This window comes from Lithobates pipiens, unplaced genomic scaffold (assembly GCF_037356315.1).
Source record: "Lithobates pipiens isolate NorthernLeopardFrog02 unplaced genomic scaffold, aLitPip1_a1.2 Scaffold_8, whole genome shotgun sequence".
Taxonomy (NCBI): domain Eukaryota; kingdom Metazoa; phylum Chordata; class Amphibia; order Anura; family Ranidae; genus Lithobates; species Lithobates pipiens.
Window position 1 is genome coordinate 49,541,853 of NW_027507903.1, and position 13,087 is coordinate 49,554,939.

Below are 13,087 nucleotides of genomic sequence, written 5' to 3' on the forward strand. Positions count from 1 at the left end.
CATGCGGACACAGCACAGGATCTCTGCCAGGGCAGGGCCCGCAGTGTGTCTGTACTAGCACAGGGGGTTCAGTGCATGCGCAGACACTCTGCAGGGTATAACAGGTCCCATAGATCTGGCAAAGATCCCTGTGGCTTGTCTGTGCATTCACCATATATTAATTTAATATGGCGTCACTGGGGAGGACCAGTGTAAGGGGAACATTTCCTACAAGCAAAACATTGCACTCCATGGACTAGTAAGTATGTTTTTTCTTAATTGCATAGAGGGACAAGTTTGAGGATTTAACCACTTGCCACCTGTAGGACGTCATATGATGTCCTGGACTTTGAGTGGGCTTTTTTTCAGTCGGCAATTCCCTCACATATAAAAGCCATCTTTAGTGGCTTTTTAGCTGCTTGATTGCTTTTACAGGCGGCGGGAGAGGACCGCCCTTCGATGCTCCCCGTGCAATCGGGGAACTGGAGGATGAATCCTCTCCCAGCGCCGGTTTACCATAGAGCTGGCCGTGGACCAGATGATCCCTGGCCATCTCTATCACCCTTGGAAGCTGGAAACAACGTCATGACTTCCGGCTCTGGCTGATGTAAACATTGTCAGTTTTTTGCTGGAAAGCCTGAGATCTATTTATTTATTTTTTTGGTCTCAAGCTTTCTAGCATAGAGCAGAGATGTGGGGACTTATAGACCCCAGATCTCTCTGTAAAGAGGACCTGTCATTCCTTATTCCTATTATAAGGCATGCTTACGTTCCTTCTACAGTAATATTAATAAAAATAAATAAAAATTAAAGGGAAAGTGTAAAAATAAAATAAACAATAAAAAGAAAATTCCCCTCGTAGTCACGCGCAGATCAAACACATATATGTAGGTCACATCTGCATATGTAAACAGCGTTCAAACCACACATGGGAGGTATCACTGTGATCGTTAGAGCGAGAGCAATATTTTTAGCACAAGGCCTCCTCTGTAACTCTAAACTGGTAACCTGTAAAAAAAATTTAAGTATAGCCTATGGAGATTTTTAAGTACTGAAGTTTGGCGCCATTCCACGAGTGTGCGCAATTTTAAAGCGTGACATGTTAGGTATCCATTTACTCAGCATAACATTATCTTTCACATTAAAAATTAGGGTAATTATCGTGGTTTTTTTTTTTTTACGGAAAAAAAAATTCCCCCCAAAAAATTATGATTTTTACATGTAGGAGAGAAATGCCAGAATTGGCTTGGACTGGAATTGTTCTTTTCCACAGTAAGGGTGGAGTTTCTCTTTTACAGGGACCCGAGAACATCACCGTTACTGGATTAAATAATGACCATATGTTTGTGGATGCAGCAGACTCACATTGAACGATTTCTCTTGTGCTAAAAAACAGAAATTACTAGTAATTGTGTTTCCATGAAAGTTTTCTGGAACTACACCTCCGAGAGCAGACCCACCTACATACATAAGACAGAAACAGGAAGAGTTTGAATTGACTTGCCCTTCCTCTGATCCCTCAGTGTTTTCCACTAAAATAATACAGAATACGAAAAACACAATGGAGAGTTATTATGTGCTGTCATTATGTGAAAATACAAGTATAAGTACAATTTATTTCCATCTTCCACTACACTCTATTATAGCAGACCAGATATAGAATGCAATTACCCAAAAAGTGAACTGAAGAAAACCAAATCCTGAAACCAAGGTCTACTTCAACCTTGTGTAATAGCATGTCATGAAAGAGAAATTTGGGGTTCCCACCTATAGGAACACTAAGAAAAACTCCAAACGCTATCCTGGGAGAAATCAGAACAACCTAATAAACAAACGTTTAAGGTCACTTTCACACTGAGGCGCTGGGCGCGCTGGCGGTAAAGCGGCGCTATATTAAGCGGTGCTTTACCGTAGTTTCAGCGGCGCTTTCTGGCAGCGGCTGTTTGAAGGCGCTTTGCAGGCGCTATTTTTAGCACTCGCACCTGCAAAGCGCCTCAGTGTGAAAGGGGCCTTAATCTAGACATAATAGCAAAGGCAAAAACCTAAAGATTACAATTTGAATAAATATCATGACTTAACTACTTGACCTCCAGCAGATTTACCCCCCTTCATGACCAGGCCATTTTTTGTGATATGGCACTGCATTATTTTACCTGACAATTGCGTGGTCATGCAACGCTGTACCCAAATTAAAATGTTGTAATTTTTTCCCCCACAAATTGAGATTTCTTTTGATGGTATTTTATTTTCCACACGCTATAAACAAAATAAGACTTTAGAATTTTCAAAGTAACGTCAATATTTTTTACTTTCTCCAATACAAAAAAAACGTATACTGATTGGTTTATGCAAGCGTTAAAGCATCTACAAATTATGGAATATATTTATGGATTTTTTTTTATACTAGGAATGGTGGCAATCAGTGACTTATAGCGGGACTGCGATATTGTGGCAGACTATCAGACACCAACTGACAATTTTGACACTTTGCAGGAACCACTGACACTAATACATGACTAGGAAGGGGTTAAAGAGAAATTAACCCTGATGGGTTTACTTCCTCTTTGTCTCCCTGCAAAGGTAAAGCATAATGGGCTACTATGCATCGCATAGTAGCCCATTATGTGTCACTTACCTGACACAGGAGCCAGCCATGTCATCGCTGTCCCCTGTAGCACGGAGCATCCATCTTCTTCCGGGTATCGCCGCTCTGGCCACTCACATCGCCGGAGCAGCAATGACGTCACTCCCGTGAATGCGCACAGGAGCCGCCACTAATGGCATATCGCCGTTAGCAGCGGCATGCCCAGTGCGCCTGCGCGCCGCTGTCTACGGCGCATGCGCCGTAGACATCGGTGCCTGTCTTTTTGTAAATATCTCCTAAACCGTGTAGGTTTAGGAGATATTTCTTGGACCTACAGGTAAGCCTTAATCTAGGCTTACCTGTAGGGCAAAGTGGTTTGTAAGGGTTTACAATCACTTTAAACATCTAGGGCAATCAAAGGGTTAACTGTGTACCTAGCCCGTGTTTTGTTGATGGACTCTAGTCCCTGCATTGCAGGAACACAGAATTGGTCCCTTACCCCCTGTCAGAACTGATATATGCCTTGTTTATGATGGCAACAGCAGCCTGCCGCTGGTGCGCACGCTCCCCCTGCAGGTGGAAATGCAGAATCGCGTATACATGTGTGATCCTGCCCACAGCCGTCACCCTGTAGCAGGAAAAGTGCTATAGGGCAGTCAGCAAGTTGTTAAAATTATAATACATTTTCAGCTTTTAGGTACTTTTAGCAGCTGATTTAATCATTTATTGAGTATGCAGCTTTTTCAGTTTTTATTCTTTGCCTATGTTCCAGTTTGAGCTGGTGCCATGACTGTTGCCCCAGGTTTTCTGTTTCAGGGTGGCTCCTTTCTCTTGCAGCATCCTATTGAGCCACCCTTACATGCAGGGACTACAGTTGTCTCTCTACACTTTGTGCATCATTAGAAACACGCAGCCTACCCTATAGCCTAGGACGGTAAGGCACTCCCCCTGAAGATCGCACCTGCAAGCTAATGGACTGACTGTGGACTGCACTGTCCGCTGGTAACTCTTTCCTGTAGGGAAGCAGCACTGAAAGAGAGCAGGAGCTAGCAGCACTGAAAATTGTAAACTGCAAACACTGGGGTAAGAATTTGAACAAATAGTTTAGGGAGGAATGTTTTATTTATGGTTTTTAAAGCAGAGCCCCACCCAAAATGGGAAGCTCCACTTGTTTGCACCCTGCCCCTCTTCATTGTCACATTTCTCACTTTTTGGGGGGCAGTGGGGGGGGGGGTTGACAGGTACCCACTCCCACTTCTGGATCAAATCACTGTGACGATCTACAACAATATTCAGCCCCTCCTTCTTCCCCCCCCCCCCCCCCCCGCAGCTTTCTGGGACCCAGAAGACTGTGGGACCATTCAGAAAGCGCAGTACAACTTTCACATGCACGGTAGGAAACCGGAAGACTTGACTGCTGGTTTCCCTTACCTAAGATGCCCAGCCCCTGCACCCAAAGCTGATTGAAGAATTGGCTCAGATGCCGACATTGCTGGATCCCTAGACAGGTAAGTGTCCTTATATTATAAATAAATACTGTAGCTGCTGACTTTTTTTTGGGGGGGGGGGGGGGACTGTAGCTCTTCTTTAATGTGTTAAACTAGAAAACACTGAGGATTTAATACTACTTTAACATCTAAAGGGGAAAATAGAAAGAAAAAGTTATACGCACTCTGTAAACTCCAACAAGGTTGACTTGGAGTATAGACTGGGCTTCTTCCCTTTGCTCCTGTGGATGAATGGAGTGATAGGGAAGGATGGGGAAGCTAAGTATTAGAAGCACCCAGGGCTGGCTATTAGCTTAACCTGTCAATTTGTCTGCATAAACACAGCACAGGTTCACTTTAAATGTACTTTTCTTGTTAATCTAAGTCCCACAGAGCAATGTTAAATCTGAATACACTAAGCGAGAAGCTAGCAGAACTCTAAAGAGTGTTTTATAGACCCGGCTTAATCAAATGGAGTAAAGCCAAAACTCTTATCACAGCCACAAGCTCTTGCCTCCGCACAACAGGCCTGGTTATTTTACTGTTTGACGTAACAGAATATTTGAGAAGAAACAACTTTAGAAGCCCAAAGAGCTTTGACTCATTGAGGTTGATTTATTGAAATCAAATAGGCTGTTAACTTTGCAAGGGAATGTTCTCTTAGCTTAGTGAATGAAGTGAAGCTCTGCTGACTTCCATCATCCATTCTTACAAAGAAAAATTTGATTTTTTTGTTATTTCCCTTGCACATGATTGGGTACTCTTTGCAAAGTAAATTTTCACCATTCACTAATCTAAGCGAAAATTCCCCTGCAAACTGCGAATCCCTGTGCAAAGTGAACCCCCTTTAGAAAATTAACGCCATTATATCAAGTATCAGGAAAATGCACACCAGTTTTATTATTGTAAATGATGTACCATTGTCAAATTTTTGAAAAGACCTGCCTCACCTTAAGGCCCCTTTCACACTGACAGACCGTTCAGGTCCGCTTGTCAGTTTTAACGGCGGACCTGAATGGATGCTCCATGCTGGTCTATGGAGCGAAGGATATCAGCGGAGACATGTCCACTGAAATCCGACCTGGTCCGATCCCCCAAAAGCAGACGGATGGCCCATACGTCCGGATACGTCACTGGCGGATTGGATCGGATGAGATCTGATGAAAACGGACATGCTGTCCGTTTTCATCCGATCTCTCCATAGAGACAATCCATCAGCGAGCAGAGAGGGAGCCTGTCATCCGCCGGCTCAGCAGAGATCAATGGAGAGATCTCCCGTTGAGCCAGCGGACAGAGGCGGACTCCATGGAAGCGGAGTCCGCCTCGTGTGAAAGGGGCCTAAAGTGGAACTTTTGAATGAGTGCAGACTGATTCAACTCATCTGTGGTTGACTTCCTTGGCTTTGCAAACAAGAGCTGTATTTAACTAGCATCTAGAATTCCCATCTCAGACAGTTGACACCAGAACAGGTGACACCTATTGAAAAAGTGAAGTTCTGCTGGTTCACTCCCTTCTCTCGGCCTGTAACGAAGTTACAGATTTTTGGGTGGAGGAAGGGAGTGAGTACTAATTTTTTCAGGACTTACCGCCACATTGCATATCCCAGGAAGCTGCCATGCAAGCTTGTTCATACACAGTGGTGCCTCAGGAAGCCACAGCCATTTCCTGTATCCAAGATGACATGCACTAGGGACCCACAGGGGTAAGAATCAACTGTGGGAAGACAGCATTACACCCCAAGCATTGATACGTAAAAGTCAGCAGCTACAGTATTTTTAGTTGCTGAGTTTTAGAAAGTAAAATACATTGGGACTGCCTGGAATAGTCCAGTGGTAGACTTTACGTTGATGAAACATAAACTCATGGATCATGATCAAAGAGAAGATTGACCTGGTGTCACTGACATCCAGGTCCACTGGTTCTGGTAAGAGTAACCATTTTATTCCATTTTGGATGTCATTGTTCTACGGATCATCTTACATGATACCTCTACCAGGTTTGTGTGAGCCCATGTCATTTACAGACTCCATCTTCACCCCCTCTCTTTGCTGGGATGGGTGGGCCAGTTGTGTGGGTGGATTATTTCCTTCTCTTTGCTCTTCCTTTCTTACTCCCTTTTCCCCTTCCTATTCTTCTCTCCTCATTTTGCCCTTTGATGAAAAAATGTCCTATTATGACTTAAAGATAAATTAGAGATAAATTGTGTAGCATTCTGTTCTTTTTGTGGCTGTTATCTACTGAAACAAAATGGAGCAGATACCAGGCTCCTGTAGAGTTATCATACACATCCACTTGTTCCTGTTCTTGAGTTTCTCTGGTATCTCCCTTTTGAGGGTAAACTTCGATATTTGGGTTTGCACCTACCATACATGTTGTTAATGCATGTTGTTTTTATCTTTGTGTCTCGCCTGCGTTGCAAGCTCTATTTGCCTTTACCATCAAGAGCTCATGGCTGTATTGTTTATTATTTGTATGTTAACCTGCAATAAAAACGCTGAAACAGAAAAAATAAAATACAAACTTCAGTTCATCCTTAAAAAAGATGTTATTGTGTGTTGACAACTAAATCAAAGCCTGACATCCTACATTAAAAGTGAGTCCCGCAGCTAGCATCCACAAGGGGGTGGTAGGCGCAGGGACGGCATGACATGTGCTGGACTGCACAGTCGCCGTTTTAAGGGGAGTGTATGGCCGCTTTAAGGATTAGGGGTGGGCGGAGCCAGGGGCGGAGCCACGGCGTCCATCTCGTGCTAGCAGGGACAGTGCTAGCAGTTGGAGAGCGGAGGAGGAAGCAATCAGACGCACCCTCCCGCTCTGTGCTTTTGAAATCCAAGATGGCGGCGGCGGCGGATTTTCTGGCGCAGTTGCGCTCAGCATTTGATACGCAGGGCGCCGCATGGCTCCAACAGCAGATAGCGGCCATGTCGGCGGACGGAAGTGCGGCGGCCGGCGGGGGAGCGGTGATGACACCTCGGGCCCGGCATTCTCGGCCGCCCGAGCGGTACAGCCCGGATGTCGTTCCGGGGGGCCCCCTGGGAGCTGCTACAGGGACGGATCGGGGGGAGTCGGAGCGGTGGCTCACCCCCAGCTGCAGGACACCCCAGCCTCCACCCCATCAGGGGTCAGGAGCGGCAGGTATGCCACGAGGGGGGCGAGGAGGAGGGGCCCAGACACTGCAGTGGAGGAGGCCAGCTTTTCCCAGGTTTCCCCCCCCCCACCAGCCTGGCGTAGATGTTTGGGGCGCAGCCCAGACGCCAGGGGGACAGGGGCTGCAGGTCCATCTGGACAGCGGGGGCTGGGCGTCAGGCGCGCCCCCCAGTCCCAGCCCAGGCGGCAGACAGCGGAGGGGTGGCCAGGGTGTGGTGCAGCCATCCAGTGCGAGAGAAGGTGCAGAAGGCAGTCAGCCTGGACGGCGTGATCAGGTGGGTCAGCAGGTGGGGGACCAGGCATCAGGAACGGCCCCCAGTCCTCGGCAGAACGAACTTGGGCGGAGGAGCGGCCAGATGGACCGGCGACGTAGGAGCATGTCGCCTAGGCGGGAGGGCGGGGCTGGCGGGCGGAGGAGCAGGGACTCTCTTCCACAGCGCACCAGACCCCAGGATGGAGGAGCAGGCTCGTCTGGGATTCGCACCCCACACCAGCAACAAGTGGTCGCAGACTGGAGGTCTGAAGGCGAACTGTCAGAGTCGGATGGAGAGGGAGATCGTGGTCGGTCATCTCCGTTGGGTCCGATGTCGGCGGCTGTGAGGCCCGGTCCTGGGCAGCCCGGTGAGTGCGAATCTTCTGTTTCCATTACGTCTTTGTTACATGACTTGCTTGCACAGGGTAGTTCGCGAGGGGGTGACAGGGCCGGGGGGCGGAGGTAGTCCTGCCGGCGTCGGGGGTGGAGGAAACGCCTGTGGGGCAGAGCAGCATGGGGGGTCTGCTCTTGGGGCTCAAGGAGCTGGTTAGGAAGTTCGAACAATGGGCGGGTGGTCCGGCACAGGCGTGGCGCCCGGCGACTGAATCGGCCGCTGGTGTGGTTGTGACCGGGGTGCAGGCGCCCGCGGGCGCTTCGGGGGCACCTGCCGAGCTGCCAGCCAGCTCGAGTGTGGTCGGGGAGGCGGCTAAGGCGCCTGAGAAGAGCACGGATGCGGTGCGGCTGGCGGATACGGCAAAAAGCAAATCTACGTCTGCTTTGAAGGCCCATTGGGAGCCCATCTGAAGCCGGAGGTGAAGGAGAAGATTTGGAAAGGTGAGTATATTGAGATCTTCACCCTGCTGCCACTGGAAAAGTTCAACCTGGACAGGTTGAAGCCAGAGGAGAGGAAGAAGGAGGACGAGGAGAAGCGTAGGTATCGGTTGATCCCTCGTACCTTTGCTAACTGGCTGCAGGCGTTCGCCATTTTGGTCAGCTTGGTGGGGGAAAAGGCTCCGGAACACTGTTCCGCGCTGTTTGTGTACTTGGAAGCCATCAGTGAGGCACACAGGACTTACGGTGGTACGGCATGGCTTCGGTACAACGAGCAATTCAGGCAGAGGATGGCAGTCCGACCGTCGCTTCGCTGGGACCATAAGGACATTAGCCTATGGATGAAGTTGATGACGGCGGCGCGGGCACCTAACCAGTTTTTTCAGCCGGGGGTGGGAGGTTCAGCAACCTCAGGGCAACCGACCGAAAAACTTTGGGGTTTCTGCTGGCAGTTTAATGAGGGCTCCTGCAAGTTTGGGGCTAACTGCCGATTCAAGAACACGTGTTCGGGCTGCGGGGGATCCCACACTCTGGCAAAATGTTTCTGAAAAGGAAAGGGATGTCCCGGAGATCTTGCGAACAAGAGGGACGACTCCGGTGCGGGTGGCAAGGATGCTACCTTTTCTGCGTAGATATCCGGACCAGGTTGGGGCACGCCTGCTGGCGGACGGTTTTATGTACGGTTTCAAGATCCCTTGTTCTCTTACGGCCGTCCCGCCTTTGGCAAAAAATTTGAAGTCTGCGTTGCTGCACTCGGCGGTTGTCACCGATAAATTGGGGAAGGAAGTTGCGTTGGGCCGCATGGCCGGCCCTTTTCCAACAGTGCCCCTTCCGGATATGGTGGTCTCACCACTAGGGGTTGTGCCGAAGAAGGAGCCCAATAAGTTTTGGTTAATTCACCACCTGTCCTTCCCGAAAGGGGCTTCTGTCAATGATGCCATCGCCCCGGAGGAGTGTGCGGTGTCGTACACTTCTTATGATGCGGCCGTGTCGTGGGTTCGGCGCTATGGACAAGGGACTATAATGGCAAAATCGGACATCGAATCGGCCTTTCGGCTTCTGCCAGTGCACCTGGATAGCTTTCGGCTGTTAGGCTGTCTGTGGGAAGGGGGGTTCTACGTCGATCGGTGCCTGCCGATGGGGTGTTCGATTTCATGCGCCTTTTTCCAACAGTTTAGCTCCTTCTTGGAATGGGCAGTTCGGGAGGTGTCGGGCATCAACTCGGTCATCCACTATTTGGACGACTTCTTATGTGTTGGCCCGGCAGGCACCAATGTCTGTACAGTTCTGTTGGGGATGCTACAACACTTAGCGGGGCGCTTTGGGGTTCCGTTGGCTCCGGGAAAAACGGAGGGCCCCACGGATTGCATCGTGTTCTTAGGAATTGTGATCGATTCGGTGAAGATGGAGTGTAGGTTGCCGGTGGACAAGCTCGAGCAGCTTCAGGCGGAAATTCGTGGGACCATGGGGATCCGGAAGATGCAACTACGGCAGTTGCAGTCACTCCTTGGTAAACTGAATTTCGCATGTCGGATTATGCCAATGGGACGGGTGTTTTGTCGCCGGCTGGCGGCCGCTACCGATGGCGTCCGGGCTCCCACGCATTACGTGACCCTTACGCGGGACCATAGGGAGGACCTGAAGGTTTGGCAGGGGTTCTTGGAGTCATTTCATGGCAGGGCGCTTTGGATGTCCGGTCCAATCAGCAATGGGGATCTTGAGTTGTTTACCGATGCGGCGGGGTCCACAGATTTTGGAGCCATCTTTAAGGGCCAATGGTGCGCCGCTCCCTGGCCAGTGGAATGGGCCGAGGCGGAGTTGCTAAAGAACTTGGTGTTACTGGAATTGTTCCCCGTCGTAGTGGCGGTGGAGCTATGGGAGGAGGCGTTCAGAAATATGAAGGTGAGGTTTAACTGTGATAACTTGGGAGTGGTTCAGGTGGTCAATCGGCTGACGGCGGCCTCCGGGCCGGTTGTCAGGCTTCTACGGCACCTGGTACTGCGGTGTCTACAAGTGAATGCTTTCATTTATGCTGTGCACTTGCCTGAAGTGGAGAACACGATGGCTGACGCTCTGTCCCTCATTTTCAGTGGGACAGATTTCAGGGACTGGCGCCAGAGGTGGAGCGTCAAGGGATCGACTGCCCCACTTGGTTGTGGGGCGTTGCGCTGGAGTAGTGGCGAGGTGGATTCAGCAGTCTGTGAGCGAGGCTACCTGGAGGGCCTACTCGAAGGTGTGGCAAGAGTGGTCGGCTTGCCTAGAGGTTATCGGCATGGCCCCGGGCGACGCGGGCATGGCTCAGGCGGTCTTTTACTTTCTGAGTGGGGCTATGGATAGAGGGGTGTCGGCGGCCACGATCGACCGGAAGCTGTCAGCTTTGGTCTTCTTATTCAAATGGCAGGGGCAGCGGGATCATACTAAGGAGTTTTGGTTGCGGCAGGCGGTAAAAGGCTACAGGAGGGCACACAAGAGTAGGGATGGGAGGCGGCCTGTTTCTTTTGGCCTCCTTCAGGGTTTGTGCCGGGCGGTGGCAGGTGTATGCAGTTCAGCATATGAACAGGCGCTGTTTCGGGCGGCATTCGCCCTCGCTTTCTTTGGGGCGTTGAGGGTCGGTGAACTGGTTAGCCGGTCAAGACAAGCGGTAGGGGGATTGGCGCTGGGGGATGTGGAGCTGGGCCGGGACAGGGTTCGCCTCTGGATCCGTCGGTCCAAGACTGATCAAGCCGGGAAAGGGGTTGCTGTGGAGGTGGCTGGGATTGCGGACGGCGATATTTGCCCAGTGAAGGCAGGGGACAGATTTCTAGCGGTGAGGCCGAAGGTCGCGGGCCCCTTTTTCATTCATTTGAATGGATCTTCACTGTCCAAGTTTCAGTTTGTTGCGATTTTCCGTAAGTGCGTGAGGGTATCCGGTTTCGACCCGCTGAATTTTTCTTCCCATTCCTTTAGGATTGGGGTGGCTACGGAGGCTTCCAGGGCTGGTTTGGGTTCTGCGGCGGTCAGGAGGATTGGGAGGTGGGATTCGGATCGTTTTAGATTCATTGTCCGCCCGCAATGGTTGGGTGATTGAGCGGGTTGGGGACTGGGTAGGGGTGTTGGGGTATGCTTGTGTTGGTGATAGCTGTTCTAAACCCCCCCTTTTTTCCTCTTTCGTTTTGTCATTTACAGGTTATGAAGTTGATCTGGTATGGATACTGGGCCATTCTTTTGTGTTTTGGGGTGCGAAGAGAGCTGACATTCGGCCGAGCGGCAGACAACTCCGCATACCTAGACAGGAGGCGCAAGTTCGGTGGATTGGGGTTCCGGGCATGCGTTGGAACAGGGTCTTAGGAGAAGTCCGCAGATTTGCTAGACTGGACAGGCCTCCGGATGTTTTGCTATTTCATGTTGGGGGCAATGACATGGGTGCTAGGTCTATGAGGCAACTTATCCGGGATATCAAGTGTGATTTCCTGAGGTTAAAGTCAGATTACCCGGGAATGGTCATGGTCTGGTCGGATATGGTGGGTAGGTCATCCTGGCGTTGGGCGTTATCGGATAAAAAGGTTGACAGGGCCAGGGTGAAGGTAAACAAAGAGGTCAGCAGGTTCTTCATCAGGAATGGGGGCCTGGCTATCCGCCATAGGGAGTTGGAAGTTGACACCTGGCGGTATTTGCGGAGTGACGGAGTCCACTTGAATGATGTGGGTACTGATCTATGGTCTCTGGGCCTTCAGGACGGCATTCAACGAGGACTGTGTGTGTGGAGGTGCTCGAAAGGGTAAGGGGTTACCCCTTTCGGGCTGTGGCGGTTATGGGGGCTTTAGATGAGGAAGTGAGGTACAGGTAAAAAGGCCTGTTGTACCCATCCATGGGATGGGAGTGGTTGTAGGTACTTCCAGGTTACGAGGGTTTAACCTGGAAGGGTTTAAAACGGGTAGGTCACTGCTACAGTTGGTTATAGCCTCCGAGACAGGGGTTGCCGTCTGGAGGTCAAGAGGTTACAGTTGAAGTTGTTGGCAGTGACCATTTTATGTTGTGATGCTACGTACCCATGACCCCTTGGAAAGGCTGGGAAAGTTTCTTACCGTATTTAAATGTTGGTATTTATTAAAGATTATATTTTGGTTAATAAAAAGTTTAGGCCTGATGGCCATTTACTCCAAAATCTGTCCAGTCGTTTGTTAAGAGGGACAAGGTTTGGGAGGGGGCGGGTAAGCCGGGTTATGAAGGTTCCGAGGTAATGTAAAATATAACACTGGGTTGAGTCCTACAGATGTCATGTGTATGTCAAGCATCAACTTTTTTTTCCCAGACTTGGAGAGAGTGAGGAAGAATTAGAGCTCCTGTCTGATTTTTACTTCTATCCCAGGCTCCATTAGAGAGATTCACCCTCATTTTCTGTTTCTCCAGGTTTTACTGGAGAGGAAGTGAGGAAAAATTTGCAATAGGTAAACAGACAGAAATAAAAATCTGATGGGGTTGTAGCCTTCCCCTGCTCTACTGAAAAGAGTATTTTTATTTCTGTCTGTATTGCTGTTCCCATCACTTTCTGTCTGGTTAAACATTTTCAGCAGAAAAAGAAGTGAGAATAAATCTTTTTAACAGAGTTCTGCATAGCACATCATGGCCAGGATCCAAACCCACAGCCTCTGCTGTGTCTGGCAGGAGATCCTCTTAATAAACCACCAGAGATGCTGGACAGCTCCTTGCCTGAAACCTTGGATATAAAGTGCAAATAATTACTGCGCTACCCTGCGAGACAAAAAAAGGTGAGCTGCTACATGCGCATGTGACAAAAGTTCAGGCATAAAAGTGGGTGAAAATGTA